This window comes from Ostrinia nubilalis, chromosome 8 (assembly GCF_963855985.1).
Source record: "Ostrinia nubilalis chromosome 8, ilOstNubi1.1, whole genome shotgun sequence".
NCBI lineage: Eukaryota > Metazoa > Arthropoda > Insecta > Lepidoptera > Crambidae > Ostrinia > Ostrinia nubilalis.
This window is the reverse complement of record NC_087095.1, coordinates 2298482-2317381: the sequence shown is the minus strand read 5'-3', so window position 1 is coordinate 2317381 and position 18900 is coordinate 2298482. Positions and strand designations below refer to the sequence as shown.

The 18900-nt window shown below is 33.0% G+C and overlaps 1 protein-coding gene across 1 annotated transcript in view; it reads left to right on the top strand.

The window, feature by feature from the left end:
• The first annotated feature begins 1806 nt into the window (after positions 1-1806).
• Positions 1807-18900, top strand: part of LOC135073728 (alkylglycerol monooxygenase-like) — a 51452-nt gene continuing 34358 nt past the window's right edge. Inside the window, exon 1 of the mRNA XM_063967888.1 lies at positions 1807-2070. The gene's annotated coding sequence lies outside the window, so the exon portion shown is untranslated. The remainder of the gene's footprint in view (positions 2071-18900) is intronic.

Below are 18900 nucleotides of genomic sequence, written 5' to 3'. Positions count from 1 at the left end.
TTTTTGTTTTTTTTTTTACTGGAAACTAAGTGGTTATTATATTGTTTTTTTTTTACATGAAGTCAACATTATCAATGGCTTTACTGCGGTTTCCTTAAGGACTTTAGTACGTATCAGAGTGTGTAAACCCCAAAGGCGTTCGATATGGCTTAGCGGTATCAAATAACAGGATCGATTACCGCCTTTGAATGTTTAAACTCTACATAATATAGAAAACATCTTTCAATGCCGAAGATCGCGTTAATACACCGAGATCAGTGTTATGAAATATTTTCCTATATTATTATAGTAGTATTTTTACGACCTCATAAAGGTAGCAGGAAGGCGCTGGATGCAGGCCGCCACACACCGCGCGTTATGGAAATCATTGAAGAGGCCGATGTTGAGCAGTAAACGTTCTGTGGCTGAAATTATGATGATTATTATTGTTATTATAGTATGATCTAACGTATCGTAACATATGTACTCGTATGTCCATACAGTCATGCTGTGGAAGTGTATTTCCAGAACTACGTACTCTTCCAATTTAGCTACCGAATCTGAATTTCGATGTGAATTTATATCAGATCGAACCTCGTATGTGGCAATCGTGGCTTCGTAATATTAAAAATTAAAACGTTACTGTGATCCTGTAGTGCAAGTTTTGTTCTATCTCAATTCAGAGATTCTTTTAATTGCTGTACCAATGTCCAATTTTCTTAAAAGAAAAACGAACATCTCTGAAAAATACGACCACCCAATTCGTTCATAGACAAGGGTCAAATCGGTGGGGTCGTGCCAAACAAACACAATGAAACCCAAACCTTACATAACATGTCCATCATTGAGACGTTTAGTGATGAGATTTATCGAGAACATTGTAATACGGCCATATCACAATCTGAATGTAAACACGTAGCAACAGATGATAAGAATACATTATAACGCCACCTAACACTAAACTACTGGTAAAAATAAAAACGAAAGAAATAAAAAAACGAGGTTAATAATTAAAAAAAACCGTTCAGTATGCTATTACCAGAAAATTTCAAAGTTTTATAGTTTCCTATAGATGTTAAGCTACAGCATAGCAAATATTAGTTTTGTCACAAAGTAGCTCTTAAAATTTTGCAACTGCATAAAATGCTTTACTTGATGTGCTGTTGTCTGTACAACTCTCTTGCGACTAAGCGTTGCGTTCCCGCCAAATATTTAATTACGATTAATAAAAAAACTACCTTTAACCTCAATAAGTGATTAAAGTAATACTAAAGATAACTATGTCCATTGTGATGCTATTTTTGCAAACCATTCAGAAAGTAAACAACACATTTACACGCCGCGTGTGACACACTAGCGACAGTGATATTAATACTTACGAGCTAACACTCCAATGTCTATTGGGGTATGAAAGACCGACAGTCTAGTTTCTGATTAACGAAACATTCGAACACATAAACTAGGCAAACTTTGTTCCTTGAATGGTCATGATTTGTACCTGATTCAATAAAAAAAAATACTATCACTACAACTGTCTTCTGAAACAAACTTCATATTATTTCTTGAAATTTGTTCTTCTTTATTTTGAGATAAAGGTGTATTATCTCTTTCAGTGTTTATTATTACGTCCAAAAAGTTGTAAAACATCTTTAAAAATAGTATTGTTAAGTTAATAAACATGCGATCCATCAACCTGAGACTTATCACCACAAATCCCGACAAAACCAAACAAAATCTTCCGATAAACATAAAGCCGAATGCACGCACTCGAAGTGTTATATTACTTGGCTTAGCGCAGTCGGCTATTTATACAAATACGACCTCCACATCGCGAGTGTTTGTATTCATTCCACTACGCGTGAGCGCGACACTCGTGAATCGATTGGATCGATCGAAAAATACGCGGCAAAAAAGTAAACTTTTATTCGGAATTTGCGTGAACTTTTAACGGTCGCATTTCAAGGGTTAATTCGTGAATCTTAGGGTAATAGACTGAAACTGATTAGTGATTTTCAGTGTGTTCGTTAGAATGTGATAAGTACTCGGTGGGTAAACATTCAACGCCGGCTATCGTTTTGTTGCGAAATTTTTGTGAGTATTGTTTTGTTTATATCTTTTTCTCATGTTATCCCTTTACACACGAGAATAAAAAAGTGTCAATATTTTAATAAAACTTTACTTAGGGGTTATTTTAGAGTTAAAATAAGATTAGAAAAATACTTTAAAAAATTTTGAATTTTCAGTTTTCCTGAAAGTATGCCCTCACGATAGTGAGGCTTCGGTATAATTTGTTAGTCTCACGATAGTGAGTGTTATACTATTTAGTTAATTTATTTAATGAAAACTACTAATTTATGAGCACATAAGTATTCATTTTGTAAGAGACCCCTAAAAATAAAGAGTAAGCTATAATTTAACAAGCAATTAAACCTCTTTTAGCAAATTGTCTTACAAAAATCGAATTAATTAAAAAATATCCACCTTTTGATAAACTTGCAAAGTAAAAACCTTTATTAGTTTGGTTGGTACCAATATGAGGTCCGAGATGATTATTAAGAGATTGTAAAATAGAACAAAATTACTTTATAATTAATAATAAAGAAATAAATGTCATTTTTATGGCTTAAGATGATATGACTGGAAACAGCTTTTTTGCGAGAAAGGCACAGGTAAACATCTCACTTAGCACATTTAATTTTTGACCAGCTAGAACATCCTTCCAACATGTAACACCTCGGTGCTTTTTAGCCAGGTAATCGTTCTCATCTGTGTTATCATTTGCCTTCTGACCTTAAAAGTCTATATTATATTGTTTATGGATGTCGAGTTGTTTAGTAAATTTTCGACACGATGCTCTTTATTAGGATATCTGTTTAAAGCCTCAGCTATGCTGAAACGAAAATCTAGTAATGCTAAAATGTCTTTTTTTGAATAACCATTAGCTGTGCAATCAATTTTTTAAAGCCGCCGCGAATTAACAACTGCCAGGTCCAAAATTTAAACTAGAACTTTCAAACCCTATTATCTTGTAATACAGGTTTGGTGACATTCCGTTTGTTAGTCCAGAATATCTATATCACTCATATCGTTCAACGATTGAATAATAAGATGGACCTCTTTGCAGGTATATTGATCCTTTATTTATCATGGGTTGCACCTTCCAAAGCGGTTGTCTTGTTCTGTTTCTGCTAGTTGGTCATGGTAAAATACATAAAGGGAATGTCGTGTGTGTACAAATCGGTTATGAACTATTTTGTTAGCAATAAGCCCCCATTTTTTATACTAGTGTGTCAGTACATATGTAAACATGGGTCCGGAAGGCATCTCATGAAAATATGTGCACCGAACACTATAGCAATTTCGATTCTAATAGTTTTTAATTCTTTATCGATTTAACGCATGTAGTGCAAGTTTGTACACCTAGCCATCTCTTTGTAAAATGTGTCATCAAAATAATACATTGAGATACTCAGTTGGAGTACGAATTCAATTTATTTGAATTTTCTTCCAAATTGACCCTGTATTTTGTTGCGGACGTGGCTTTTGTTTCAGCTTTTGCTTGCCACATAGTATTTTTAAAATGACTGACCAGCCTTGCTGATTCATGTTCAGGGTCTACTTCGTCTCCTGAGCTTTCATATTTGGTATTCTACTCTTCAAAGTCCGTAAAAACCCGAAATTATGTTTCCTGGTCTTTTTAGTCATGAAAATCTTTGATTTCATAGTCGGTTGCGTTTCCAAATAATGCTACGATACATCCTTCATTATTTAGGATGCACTAAAATAGAAAAACAACTAAACACTAAGCCATAATATCAACTATCAAATAAAATAGTTTTCAATCAACTACTGGAGGTTTGACCGACCAGCTACGATCGTGCGACTTAATTTTGTGGTAGTAATAATTATTAATTTATGCAATGAAATAACAATAAAAGTATTCCATTCGGATAATCACTGTTTTCGTAATAAAATAAAACTATAACACTTATCCGAAAACAACAATAACCACATAAAATCAATATTTACACTGGCCGCCTCTCGTCCCAAAAAATGCAGTCAACTTTAAGTCCGAGTAAACGAGCACTGACAGGTCCCAACACTAAATGAGCGGCACTGTGTGCGAGTAAATATCTCTCACGAGCGATCGCTGCCGATTGCGGCCGCAAAAACAAGTTTACATGGGCATGAGATTTTTTCAAAGTTACTCTCACGTACGTGTATCGTCGTGTGTAAAGGGTTATATTATCTACATTGATACTTTAACAAGTCTTTTGTATGAAAAGAAGACCATTATAACGCATTTTTTTGAATATTCATCTTTAGATAGGTTATTAAAAACTTTTCGCATTTAAAAATTTAGATAGGTTAGGTTAATTATTTATATTTAAGAAAATTTATACTTACTATTTGATTATTACAGTATGACGACAAATATGTTATGATGGTAACTTAAAAATTAGGTCAATGTGAGTGCATCGTAAAGATTAACTTTATAATCACTACAAAATATTTTATGATTATGTATTTTATACTTTTCCGTAACTATCGCAATTCATCTGTTTCTATTACTTGTTATAATATTAATTACGGACACCTTTAAGAATTCAAAACGTTATAATGGACCAACAGAGTCAATTTTTGTCGCATTCTGAGAAATGTTCATTTCCCTATAATTAATGAAAACAATTCTGCTTAGGACAGGAAAGGAAGGAAAATAGGATAGCAAAAGGTTTGATTACTATAGAATAAAAAAGATTATTAAAATATGTATAGGTAAGTATTTTACACGGTGTCTTCATTCTAGTCCCAAAGTAAACAAAGCTTAAACCTTTAACAAATAAATATTACTTTGCTACCAAACGTATATTATTTAATCATTCACAAAAGTTCTATTTAATTAATCGTTTTTTTAGTCAATAAGTAGGTAACATGCATAATAAAACACGTTAAAAACATCGCAAATTGGTCGTCAAGGTCGTAATCAACATACTCATGTAAAGAATCAACACTATTTCTTAGGCTGAGTTGCACCACCTAACTTTGACCGTAACTATGACGATAACCGGTGTTTTTTGTATGGAGTTTGACAGATTTTTGACGTTTATCAAAGTTAAAGTAAGATGGTGCAACCCAGCCTTAGAATCAAAAACACTTATTTGCGAATAATTTAAAAATATATTCAAAACAAAATGTCAGAGAATTATACAGGGTGGAAACGATAAGTGATTACACCACAGAATAATAATAAGTACTACGTACAGAAGTTTTACTTCGCGAAGGTATTTAAAAAAATGTATGCTCAATGTCATTAACAATATGGTGTAATTTAGCCTGTCTCAAGAGTCAAGCACCATTTTGTTGACAAACGTCAGTGATCGGCACTGCGCCGAAACTATAGGGCTGACTTCGGTAAAATGATGTGACGTGAGGTGCCAAACTGCGGAAAATGGCGGAGGAAATACATGATTTAGCATGAATTATCATGAATAATATTAACTACTTATTTACCTCTCAGTGTCATGAGGCAACTTAAAAAAGTACATTCTGTGTTTTTATTATTATTTAGGCAGTTAAATACTGCACAGTATTTAGTACACCATTTTCTTTATTTTCTTCCATCATACACAAGAATACGCGTGCGTGAGTCAATGTTCGCTCGTATGTGAGGCCTTGTCGAATAGTATCCTGTAGGTGGGCCATCGTGCGTGTTTTGTTTTCGATGTAAACTCGCGGAGATAAACAGGCCTGATTACACTACTAATATTGTGTGGTTGGCATACATTTAGTATGGAAGCTGGAAACATTGAATTTTCGGATAGTTCCAGTTTATTCTGTAACCTATTATTGGTACCGTTAAGAGCTCGTGAATCACTTTCTGGATTAGTAAGCAGTTTTTCAATAGGTATCTTGTATAGTTTAGAGATCACTTATCGTTTCCACCCTGTATACCTTAAGACCATTAAGTCACGATTTTAATTTATGTCAACGTATAATAATAGAACAAGTCACTTAATTCATTTGTAGCAACTAGCAAACAGCTGTTTGATTCATTAAATATCCATTGATACATTGTAATTATTTTCAACCGACTTCAAAAAAGGAGGAGGTTCTCAATTCGACCCGTATGTTTTTTTTTTTTTTTTTTTTTTTTTTTTTTTTTTTTTTTCTATGTTTGTTACGCGATAACTCCGCCAATTATGAACCGATTTGAACAAATCTTTTTTCGGCGTATAGGTAATACCTCAAGGGTGGTCCCATTTAAATTTAATAATAAAAAAAACAACCCCCAAGGGTGGAAAATTGGGGATGAACTTTTTTATACGCAATATCTCCGCCGATTATAAACCAATTTGAACGATTATTTTTTTGTTGAATAGGTATTATCAAAAGGGTGGTTTCATGCGAATTTGAAGAAAATATTTCACCCCCAAGGGTGGAAAATTGGGGATGAACTTTTTTATACGCAATATCTCCGCCGATTATGAACCAATTTTTTTTGGTCTCAGTGTACTGCCTACCTTCAGTGGTAACATCAAGGTAATAATTAGTTAACTAAAAAGCAAGAAATAAGTAAAATTTTATAAAAAAAAATAAAACCGACTCCAAAAAACCTACACTAAAACGTAGAAAAATAATTACTAATTACCTACTTATTTATTAGGACGAATTATTAGTATTTATGTAGGTATACCATGATTGATACTTTTGGAGTCGGTGCAGGCAAACTTTACATGTTTCATAATCTTGGCACCGACTCCAGAAGTATCAATCATGGTATACCTACATAAATATTAATAATTCGTCCTAATAAATAAGTAGGTAATTAGTAATTATTTTTCTACGTTTTAGTGTAGGTTTTTTGGAGTCGGTTTTATTTTTTTTTATTTATTGACACACTTTGACACATTCTCTCATTGATTGAGCCCATTCAGACAAGACGACGGTTTGTGTACCAGACTCTATGATAGAGGTCGCGGGTTCGATGCCCATAGAATATAAATATTAATGCACAATAAGCATGAGCATAAATATTTATTTAGGCTGAAATCTGTTCTCTGATGAGATTTACACATTATAAAAATTAATTTAAAAAATAATTATATTGAATTCAATAAAATAAAAATATTTGTTTTAACAAATAGGTAGTAGTTGCATTTATACAAAAATCCTTTGATGAAGTTATTTATAATCAAGAAGTAACCATTGCAAAAGTTTTTATTATTTTAATCTCGTCGTTAAAACCATGTACGCAGTAAAACTTGATATCCTTTTAATAATTATTATTAAATGTCAAAACGGAAGGTTTTCATCGTTGCAATTGCAGCTACTGCAATAAATGCAACTAAGCATTAAATAAAGGAACTGTTTACATTTCCGTGCTTTACGTTTTCCGTTCTCCTTGCCTTGTTAGTGTGCTTATACGTAAGCTCAGTGGCGCCATCGCCGGCGCTTTGGTAGCGATCGAAATTAAGCTACATACTGTAGTCCAGGGTTGGCGAACCAATGGCACGCGTGCCAATGATGGCACGCGACATAATATTTTGGGCACGCCACCAATCACAAATTCAGTAATTCAATAGTAAATAATGTGTTTTGATTATGAGCTATCGTATTTGCCGTCATCAGTTAGTGCCACTGTAGAGTAAGGTCGTGTCACTCACCAGTGGTGCCACTTGATAGCATTAGGTGTTAATTTAATGGCACGTGTCTATGACTACTTCAAATTTTTTTTTAAATAGTGGCACGTTCAAACTTAAAGGTTCGCCATCCCTGCTGTAGTCGTTAATTGATGGTTCTATCATTTTTGTGGTATAGGTCCTACTTAATGTAACTCCGGTCCCATTTTAGGACAAACGGCTAAGAAAGTCGTAAATATTTTTTGTATATTGTCATGTAAAATAATCAGTCAAAAGTGCATCAAACATCTTTTAACTTTAAGTAGGCGCGCACACCGTTGATTTTTAGTTGGCCGATAGTTGTGCCCGATTTTAAATTGTATGAAGAATTGGCCAAATCGAATCGGCGTAGTGTGCGCACTCCCATACATGCCCATACTGATCAACTGCCCGACTAAACGATCGGCCGACGAAAAATCAACGGTGTGCGCCTACTCTTATTGATATTAATTGTCCATGGTGCATATCTTTTCTTATAGGTTATTACACCTTTCTCACCTGTCATCCGCTTTGCAATGGAGGGAAGTCAAACCTTTACTTCGAGAGAGAGAAAATGAGAGGTGGGAATAAGTTTTTTTTTTAATCTCCGGATGAAATTGCCGGAGTTCGGTTTCAAACAAAATAATTTCTTGAATATTAAATCAATAATGTATTTTTTATAGCAAGTGGTGGTAGTTTCTCGCTAATGTCTACGAGCAAACTTGTAATCTCCATACTTTATAGACAGTCCCGTATCTTTTAACTTTAAAATTGGGGAACTCCATCTTTTACCTATAAAATTGGGGGACATAACCCAACCTTGGGGAAAGTCTTTAACTGTGCATCTGCATAAGCGTACATAAGACTGAATGATTGATAAGGACTAATTTAGGAGTGCAACAGACTATTAATGTAACAGACATTGAAATAATAAATATTGTATGTACAATATTTTAATAAGCATAAAAAATGTAGCATAGTTTTCGTATGATATCCTCATTGCGATACACGTGACCACGATCAATGTTGTATGTAAATGAGTATTGAGATACTATTTCGCCTCGCATAATCAAATACAAACGTGATGTACGGTGTTAAACAAAAAAATATGATAATGTTCACCATTTTGATCTATTCATCAGTTGAATTGTTATCAGTATTAAGGTGAGTATATAGGTACTATAGAGGATTTGTAACATAACAACGAGCCGCTCTATGAAATTTTCCAGTGTCAATGTCAATGTCACCCTTTCACGAAACAAACGTCCTAAATTTTATCTGTATTTTACCATTAGTAGAACATTACATTACATCGAAATTATCTAGTATATACTCACCCTTAATAGTTTTTAGTAACTATGTACGCTATATATTAAATTAAAATTGTTTTTGAATATAACCTTTAAAACTCATTCATGACATTAATACCTACGCTTAATCATCGTTTTTATAAATCGTAAGGATATTCAATGATCATTAGAAGATATTTTGTTTGTTTGTTTTCATTTATTTAACTACACAGGTTTTAGGCCTTATTGCGTAATTAAAAAAATATTCATTAACAATAAACTTATTAAAATTTGCGATAACAACGGTTACCTATAAAAAATATGTTTGCGACTGACTCTACTAAATATTATAATATCTGACACTTACTATTGTTTTCATAGTGACTAATTGACATACAATCTATATTGTTTTAAGGCAAGTGATTTAAATGTATTGTTCTTTAGAAGGCTTCGTGGTTGGAAATTCCACTTTGTTAATAAAAGTGTTTATTTAAGATCAATTATTGCAATTGCTACGGGATTAAGGAATAATTTGCTAGTTAATGCATTTTTCAATCTTTCATCTTTGAATGCAGTTATCTTTCTTTAAAAAATAAAGGAATATTTTCTTTGAGTAAAATTTTCTATCTACAGTATTAAGAGTAGGTACTTTCCCTTCAAGTGGCATTACAAAATTCCATCCTGTTCAGGTACTTGGACTGACTTGAGCGTACAGAAAGATTTTTATTTTGCTATTTATAGAACAAACTTTACTTTTGGGACTATATGACGGTAACTTTCTAACAATTATCCCAGTTTTTTACGAAAAATAATTTCCTTCTTACGTTTTATTTTAAGGTACAAGACATTAAGGCTGGGTTGCACCATCTTACTTTAACTTTGACAAACGTCAAAAATTTGTCAAACTCCATACAAAAAACGCCGGTTATCGTTATAGTTACGGTTAAACTTAGGTGGTGCAACTCAGCCTAAATCTTTTGTTTTCGGAATCAATTATTTAACTACCTGTCCGTAACATATACAAATACAATTCAATTATGACATTTGCACGCCCAGTGCAATATAGATATTAATATCTGTTATCAAGGCCATGATAACAGTTATGTCAATAACCGAGCTACAATTACAAAGGATTTAATAACATAGTACCTACCTACCTACACACTATAGCACGTCAAACTATACACGGCGACATCTTAATTAATTGTAATAGATGTTATTTTTCAATTAAAATATTGTCTGATGTACAACGTGGTTTTTCGCTAAGTGCTAATAATCACTTTTTAAATAGGTAACCATTGACTTTCTTGATTTGACAGTTGACCTAGTGACTGCGTGTAGGATTAAAGGTCATAGCAGATATATCAACTCGGGAAGGATCAACACCGTATTGTCTTTTGCGAGCTGTCATCATCGCCTTTCGCGCGTTGTCAATCGCGAGGCGAGGCGTTTACGTACGGAGTTTCATACAAAGAATACTGACCGCCTCGAGTTGATACGGTTACGATCCCTTTTCTGGTTGATTAATGTGCTACTGCCTTAAAGCGCCAGCTGAGTTTGCGGGTTCAATTCGCGTGGGTGACATGATGATGCTCAAACAATTGGCCCAATTCATTCATTCAATACTATTTTTTCATAAAAAATAATTAGTCATCTCCTCATTCACTTCAGAATATAAATACAACTTCTACGTGACAGAACTACTAAATAATTTTATGTGTCTGCTATTGACCTTAATCTCACCTAATGATAATGATAAGATGTAAGATAATCCAATGTTCAGCAAACAAATACTTCTTCAGACACGTCTGAAAGTCACAGTCATATAGGAGAGCAAAGAGAGCTCCGAGAGGGTGCTATGGCCTTAAAAATAGTCAAAAATCTGGAATTCCAATAGCGCACTAAGCGTTTTGATAACTCTTTTAAAATGCGAACAGCTAAGGATTGGAATTTGCTGCCTGCTGCTGTCTTTCCTGAACACTAATCCGGGCCCTTTCAAGGCGAAAGTGAATAGGCACTTACTGGGCAGATATGTACCATCCTAGACTGCATCTCACTTAACACCAGATGCGATTGCGGTGGTCAAATACCTGCCTTGTCATACATAAAAAAAAGTATTGATGATTATGATGTAACATTTGCAATTCAAAACAAACTTTAGACGGAAAAATAATTAACTATCATTAAGCGATAATTAGATCCTTAATTGGAGGTCATACTATTTTGTGTGGTTTAAAAACTGTATAAATAATTACAAAACTACTTTTTTTTGGTACTGCTTTGGTACTGGTACTGCTCTTTAAATTTAGTATTTCGTGGAAATGTTCATTTTGTAGCACGTGTTTGAATTTAATAGGTTTTTTTTTGCTTTTCGTCAATAAAAAGATACTTTTATGGTTTGCGGTTTGATCATTTGCATTAATAAGCTAAAATTAATAAGCTAAAAGGATAACGTGTGATTGAGTCCGAAGTTCATTTAAAATGTAGGCATTTGTGCGATATCCTTAATACTTCAATAGGTAGATAACATTTCTTCTGTATAGTATCTAACTTTTATGTTTTTAATACTAGTCAGTTTGCAGGTTTCTTGAAAAAACTCTACATTTTTAATCTCTTTATTTTTTTGTTTTAATTTGCGTTAAATTCCCGACACCATTGTTAAATTTTGAACTCAAAAACACCCCAAATGAACCAAAATTATTAAATCAAATACCTAAATCTATATATATAAAAGAAAGTCGTGTTAGTTACTCCACTTATAACTCAAGAACGGCTGAACCGATTTAGCTGAAAATTGTCAGGGAGGTAGTTTAGAGCCAGGAGAAGGACATAGGATACTTTTTATCCCGTTCGAAATTAAAAAAAAGTCTGCTTATTTATTGCCACTAAGGCGGAACAAAGTTCGCCGGGTCAGCTAGTTTTCAATAAAAAGCATTTCGTCAAAACAAAAGACTTCTCGATCTCTCAATTTTTGCAATCGCAACAATCATCAAAATATGTATTTAACGAAGACGGTTCATTGCCCTTTGAACCGCGCACTAATAACCTTATTGTATAGTATCTTTAGTATTTTTTCGACCCATTCACGAAAAAACTTAGAATTTTAATGATAGTGAATTATTATGATAACAACTAGGATATCATTTAACAATCACGCTCTACGCCACGTGTTGTTAACAAAAAACTATCAGTTAGAGTAACGAAAAAATCGAAACGAAGAATTAGGCAGTTATATTATAATTACGTAGATTTGCCTATACATTAATCGTTTTTAAAAAAAAAACTGGTAACAATGATGAAATAAACAGAAAATGTAATAACCAGGTGCAATATCACTTGATGTTGTACTTTTGAATAAAAGTTGAATAACCTACTTATCGTAAAAATCTGAAAAAATAGACGTCTCTTACAAACATTATTGTACTTAGTGTAAACGTATGTACAACAAAGTTCACGTAAGTACAGGTTTGTTAGGACGATTCCCGCAGAAGTACATCTACTTGTTCTGGCTATTGGACAACTAGTAAATTATCTACCTACATAAAATTTGTTAATTTCTCATGTAAGTGACTGAAATGTTTTTAATGAGAAATAAATGTTCTTTAAACCTAAACCTATTATGAGATCGACTTGTATAAATTTGCCTGAAAATTCACTCTTATTTTGACAGCTTATAAAAAGTCCCTTATTTATTACCTCAGTATTTCTTCTCACTTACAATTTTTGAGTAGTAATTAAATCAAAATATTCCTTACTTCGGGTCACGACATGCAAATCAGTTTACATAATATCACAGACCAAGCAAAGCAAAGGTCAAGTTGTCAATAAACTATGGTAATATTTACAAACTTGTTTCAACATAACTTACTACTGCCACCTACGGCACTAATGTAAACAAAATACGTCACGATTTAGCGATAAATCGAATCTATTTTTATCTACAATGTAGTATCGATACTGTGTCAATTTTCTATCCGATTAAGGAAGGTTGATTGTAAATGGGACGAAACTTGCAAGGCTAATTTGAAAGGTCATATTTATTAATAGCTAGTTTAAGATACGATTGTCCAATGTCCATGCTTGTAGATAATAATTATAATTGCAACTGAAAAGGTGAAAGTTTCTTCGGGCTAGATTGGATAGATTAATACCACAGTATTAATACTATGTAAACAATACCCAGTTTCAAACGAAACGAAATATACATTCATACAAAATAGAAAATGCATCAACATTGATAGGTAATTATGGTACCTAACAGACAGTGGCTGAAATACTTAACATAATAATTGATACAGGTGAACTTAAAAATAAAAACAGTACAGTAGCCTAATCCGTTTACATTGATAAACTTTACAAGTTAATCGAAAGTTATGCAGAGCGCGAGCAACTTAATATCACAAAAACCACATGTATCAATTTATTCATGCTGTTTGTTTCCTTAATAAAGAAAAAATAAAATAAAAATACAATTTAACGACAACCAATTAGCGAACTTAATAGAGCCATTAATAATGAAAATCTTCCTAAGCCATTGACCCGAAGCAATTTAAACTATCATTTAATGACATTTACAATTTGTGGTTTAACAATACCGATTTCTTTCTATTGCACAACAAGTAAAAGATGTTACTTGCTTATATAATTTATATGTCAACTTCACGATTTTAACAAAACAATTAATGTTTTTGTACCGCTTTGATGCCCTAATGAACTGCTCAAGATAAGTGTTTAGGCTAAATTAAAAATAAATAAATAGTTGTTATTTATCATTATTGAAATTGTTTTAGACATAACTAAGTATCTATTTACGTAGGTAATTTTTCATCGGTTACCTTTTTTTTATGGAAAACCTAACGTCAACATGTTGGCTTATTTGCACCAAGTGTTACGGCCAATACGCCAATATGATAAACATGATTTAGGTATAATCTATCCATCCTTACAAACTTTTACTTTAATAGGAAGGGTTATTTTATTACATTATCATCTCTAAAGCGTGGGCAGTTCTCCTACTAGGTGGACCGACGATCTGGTGAAGGTCGCGGGAAGAGCCTGGATGCGGGCAGCGCAGGACCGTTCATTGTGGAAAACCTTGGAGGAGGTCTTTGTCCATCAGTGGACGTCATTCGACTAAAACGAACGAATGAACGAACATCTCTAAACAATTAACATGTTTCATCAAATATCTACGTATCAAAAAGGCCTTTAAAATCATAATTTACTATTAAATGTGCACATTTATCAAATAACTATAACGTAAACAATACAGTTGCCTTGTCAATCGCAGTGCCGGTCGTAATCTCATTATGCTAGTTACCGCTTCCTTCCGCACATATACATAATACATATACAAATAGGTAAGATACCATAGAAACTTAGAATCGTGCCACAGTACACTGTCGTACGTAACCTCTCGTACTAACTGCTCTATTATACCCTACTTGTATTATATTAAACAGCCTTTGCTATAAATAGGAAAGTTCTTAGAGCTAATCTACTTTGCCGCTCAATTGTTGTAACTAATTTATTAATAATAGTTGGGCTAGAACTTTCAGGCTAAATTCAACCTGAAAATCTGAGAATAACTGAACTGCGCATCATAATAGGTAAGTATCTGAAACCAGTAATTTTTTACTACCAATATTATTATAATATTTTTTTCTATTTATTTGGGATTAGTTTGTATAATCCCAGAGAGCTAGAGAGCAGGGATCAACTGATACAAAAAAGTTATAGATTAATTTATAACAATTTTAGACTGCTGAATGAAACGAAAAGTTGTATCAAAAATGTCTTATCTATTCTAAATCAATATTAGTTTACGGCTTTCACGATATCAAATTACATCGATAAAGTTACATTTGCAATTAGCAATAATTAATCAAGGCGTAATTTGATCTGCTGACAAAATATTAATTAAAACTTTTATTGGAAGGAAATTCTTCGTAAGAAACATTTCTTCATTAATCAAATTGTCATCTGTATTGTTTGTACATCTCTTTTGTGCATGCTTAATGATAACCCATAGATTAAAGAACGGCTGGAGTTTTAAAAATAAAACGCGGACGTGATCACATAACAAAGTTGAGATTTTGTGTACTTTGCGAGTTACTTCTGATTATTTAAAAACTTAAATAGCCAACATGTTTCTCCTGAAATCAAATATTACATACCCTACTTTATTAATACTAGCACTTACTTGATAATGATAAAAAAACACGTTGTTAATCAAGAGTCGGGTGATCAATTTTGAAACCCCCTCTCGGCAAACTTAGTTTAGGACATCCCCTACTTAAAACAAAATAACGTAAAAATATGTTCATGCACACAAATGTTTGTACTGTGCGGGAATCGAACCCGTGACCTCTCGGCATAGTAGTTTCGAACCACTACACCAAAAGGCCGATTATGTCTTAGGGTAGACTTATTTTCAGCAGTAGACTGCCAATGAATAAAAACGATGATCTCAGTTACCAGTATTTATTTTCTAGTGTACAACTGCATCAAAACCATTTATTTTTAATCAGTTTATCTTTTAAATCTTAATTTGAAATGGGTTTGTAATCCGAAGATATAAATTAGTGTGGTGTTCCCTTAACGATAACTCGGATTGCCATTCAAACTGACTAATGAAGCCAAATGGAGCAGCAATTAGTCCCATTGTGCCGATTAAACTGAGGCCGGGAACGGAGTTGGAACAAATGCGATGTAGAATTAGCAAATTCTAAATAATATATGTCTCTAGAGTGATAACTCATTTTTTATACACAACTAGCTTTCCGCCCGCGGCTTCGCCCGAGTAAAATTTTATCTGTCACAGAAAAACTTTATCGCGCACGTCCCTGTTTCAAAAACCAGGATTAAAAACTATCCTTACTTTCGCATTTATAATAATAATTAGTATAGATTAAAAGCGCACATAGCACTAAAATTAGAATAAAAGTATTCCTTCATTATAGAGCTTAGACTCTACAACTTAGAAAAAGCTCAGAAGAGGTTAGGTTAGGTTAGGTTCGGTTAGTTAAAATAATAGTGTGTAAACTTCATGTTTAACATTATCAATAAATGAGTAGGTATAATATAACATGAGTTACATAACATAACTAAGCATTCGTATCAAATAAACTGAAACATAACCGCAATCGAAGTATTAAAGTTATTGTCTGTAACAGCCATTCACGTACATTCCTACAAATAGGCTCATTGAAATGAGTTGCTTACAAAAAATGATCTGAAGTGCTTAATTTAAATTAATTGAAAAGGTTTTTAATAAAAATTCTCCTCAAAAAATTATACGACTTAACAAATTTTTGTCTACAATAAATAAGCTTTGTCAGCCCCAACAAAATTTGTAGTTATGATAGGTTCGATTTTGTAACAAAATGTGCTTAAGTACTCGTATTTAGTACTTGATATGCCGTCGCCCGTACATTGACCTGTCCAGATTATTTTAAAGCGCAGGCATTTCACAATATTACGTAAACGTTTTGATATCATTTGTGAAAACAATTATTTGCAAGACATCAAAACTGAAGTAGATCATCAACTTGCTCTATTTTTAGGGTTCCGTACCTCAAAAGGAAAAAACGGAACCCTTATAGGATCACTTTGTTGTCCGTCTGTCCGTCCGTCCGTCTGTCAAGACCCTTTATCTCAAGAACGCGTGAACGTATCAAGCTGAAATTCACATGAAATACTCAGGTCTATTGTCCCTTTAAGCTGTGAAAATATCAAACTTCTAAGCCAAGCCAATCAAAAGATACAGCCGATTATGTCGATATTTTCAACAAATTTTCGACACTCGCAAAGGAATCAAAACCTACAGGATACTTCCCGTAAACTCAGAATCTTGAAATTTGGCATAAAGCATTGTCATATAATGCAAATATAGGAAAATTTTGCGAAAATTACATTTTTTTTAGTTATATAATATAATAAAAATATTTTAATAAAATGAAACTTACTACCTTATTTCTCACGAACGAATAAAGGTATCAAATTGAAATTTATACCAAATACCTAGATCTATTATCCCTTTAAGAAGTAAAAAAATCAAACTTCTAAGTTAACGCGATCAAAAGATACAGCAGTTTATACCGACACCTTAGACGAATTTCCGTCACACGCTAGGGAATCAAAACCTACAAGGTACTTCCTGTGAACTCAGAATCTTGAAATTCGGCACGAAGCAACGTTATATAGTACAGATAAAGGAAAAATTGCGAAAATGATAAATTTGAAGTTATATAAAATTTAAAATATTATTTTTGCTTACATGACATAAAATATTTTTTTAATAATTATAAACTTACTACAGAATCAGAATCAGAATCAGAATCAGAATCAGAATACCCTTTTTCACATGAACGCGTAGAGATATTAAAGTTGAAATTCATATCAAACACTTCTTAAATCTAATTGCCTCTAAACTGTGAGAAATTCTAAATCAACGCAAAAACTCAAAACGCTGAGGTAGGTACCTACCTATAATGCAAATATAGGAAAAATAAATAAATAAAAAATAATCATACCGCATATTTTGAAATTCGCCACTACTCGCAACGGAATCAAGTAAGTAATTTGATTTAATACGTCATAAATTGTAAACCGCTACGTTTGTACGGCGGAACCCTCGGTGAAGAAGAAAGTGTAGAACAAGACTTATGTGGTTTCTTAATTTTTCATGATGTTGGCTTAAGTGTTAAAATTAAATCAACTTCTATTCACATAGATAAAGTAATATTTGTGACATTCACCTAGCAAAGAAACCAAACCAAGTAGATATAACGCTAGGGCGAAGCTACTTCGGAAACGACTGTCACCATTGTAACTCTTTTATAGGAGCTGTAGATGGTACGACCGAGACGCGAGAGAACACGGCATTCGAATGTAAAATTGTCAAAAGTTTTTTTTTTATTGGATAACAAGGCAGGTATTTGACCGCAATCGCACCGCACGCAGTTATAGATAAGTTCAAAAACAAGCCTCCATTGACTATCTTAGTTATATTTAGAAATTGCGACCTCTATTACTTTATTAAAACATTGTCAAGAAAGGGATATTAGCGTAGCCCAGCATTGGATGGATGTAGGATGATGCAAAGGCTTGAAATAAGTGTCAAGTTCCTAAGGTTAACTGAAGGACAATTTCAAACAAATGGGATTAAGTTATCCCTAAATTACTACGTTTTACGTCCATATTATACGTTTTTAAAGAAATAAATAAAAGTAGGTATGTCAAATCGGATTGCGTTGTAAACGCAAAATTAAAATTGGTTAAATACGATCCGCCTCTAAAACAATATTAGCACCATAATGAAATGCCTGCTCGCAAACTCCGAAAATGGATTTAGCATTATCAACTTTACCAATTCCAAGTTTATATCGTGACAGCCTTTGTTTGTCCGTCAGTTGGTTCTTAGCGGTAGTGTTGTAAGAAACCCGAGTCTTGGAGTCTTATTTAATAGAACTTGAGCTATTTTTGAAAACTCGAGTCTTATAAATAAAACTTAGAGCTCTAGTCCTTGAGTCTTTTGTAAAAGACTCGAGTACCTACTGTCAAAAATAACTCAAAGACTAAGTCCTTTTAAAAGAACTCATGACTGAGTCCTCTAAATCCATAGCTGTAGTTTGAAATAAATAAAACAGCAAAGAACAAAAGTTCAAAGAACTTAAAAGACTCGAAAGGACTCAGAAGACTCGAAAACACTCGGACTCGTGTGAGTAACGAGTCTTAGTCTTGAAAATAGACTCAAGTCTCGAAATAAAGACTAAAATATTCGAGTTTCTTACTCTACCTAGCGGGGTTTAATTACTAGAATGCTGCGGTTTTAATTACAATCTTGTTTATTTATAAAACAACTTACTTTGTATTTTCTATCGATATCAAAAATGAGTGCTTGGATACTACTTATCAGTTTATTAATTAAATAAACTACATAAAGTTTATTTATTAAATAGGTTGTTTACGTG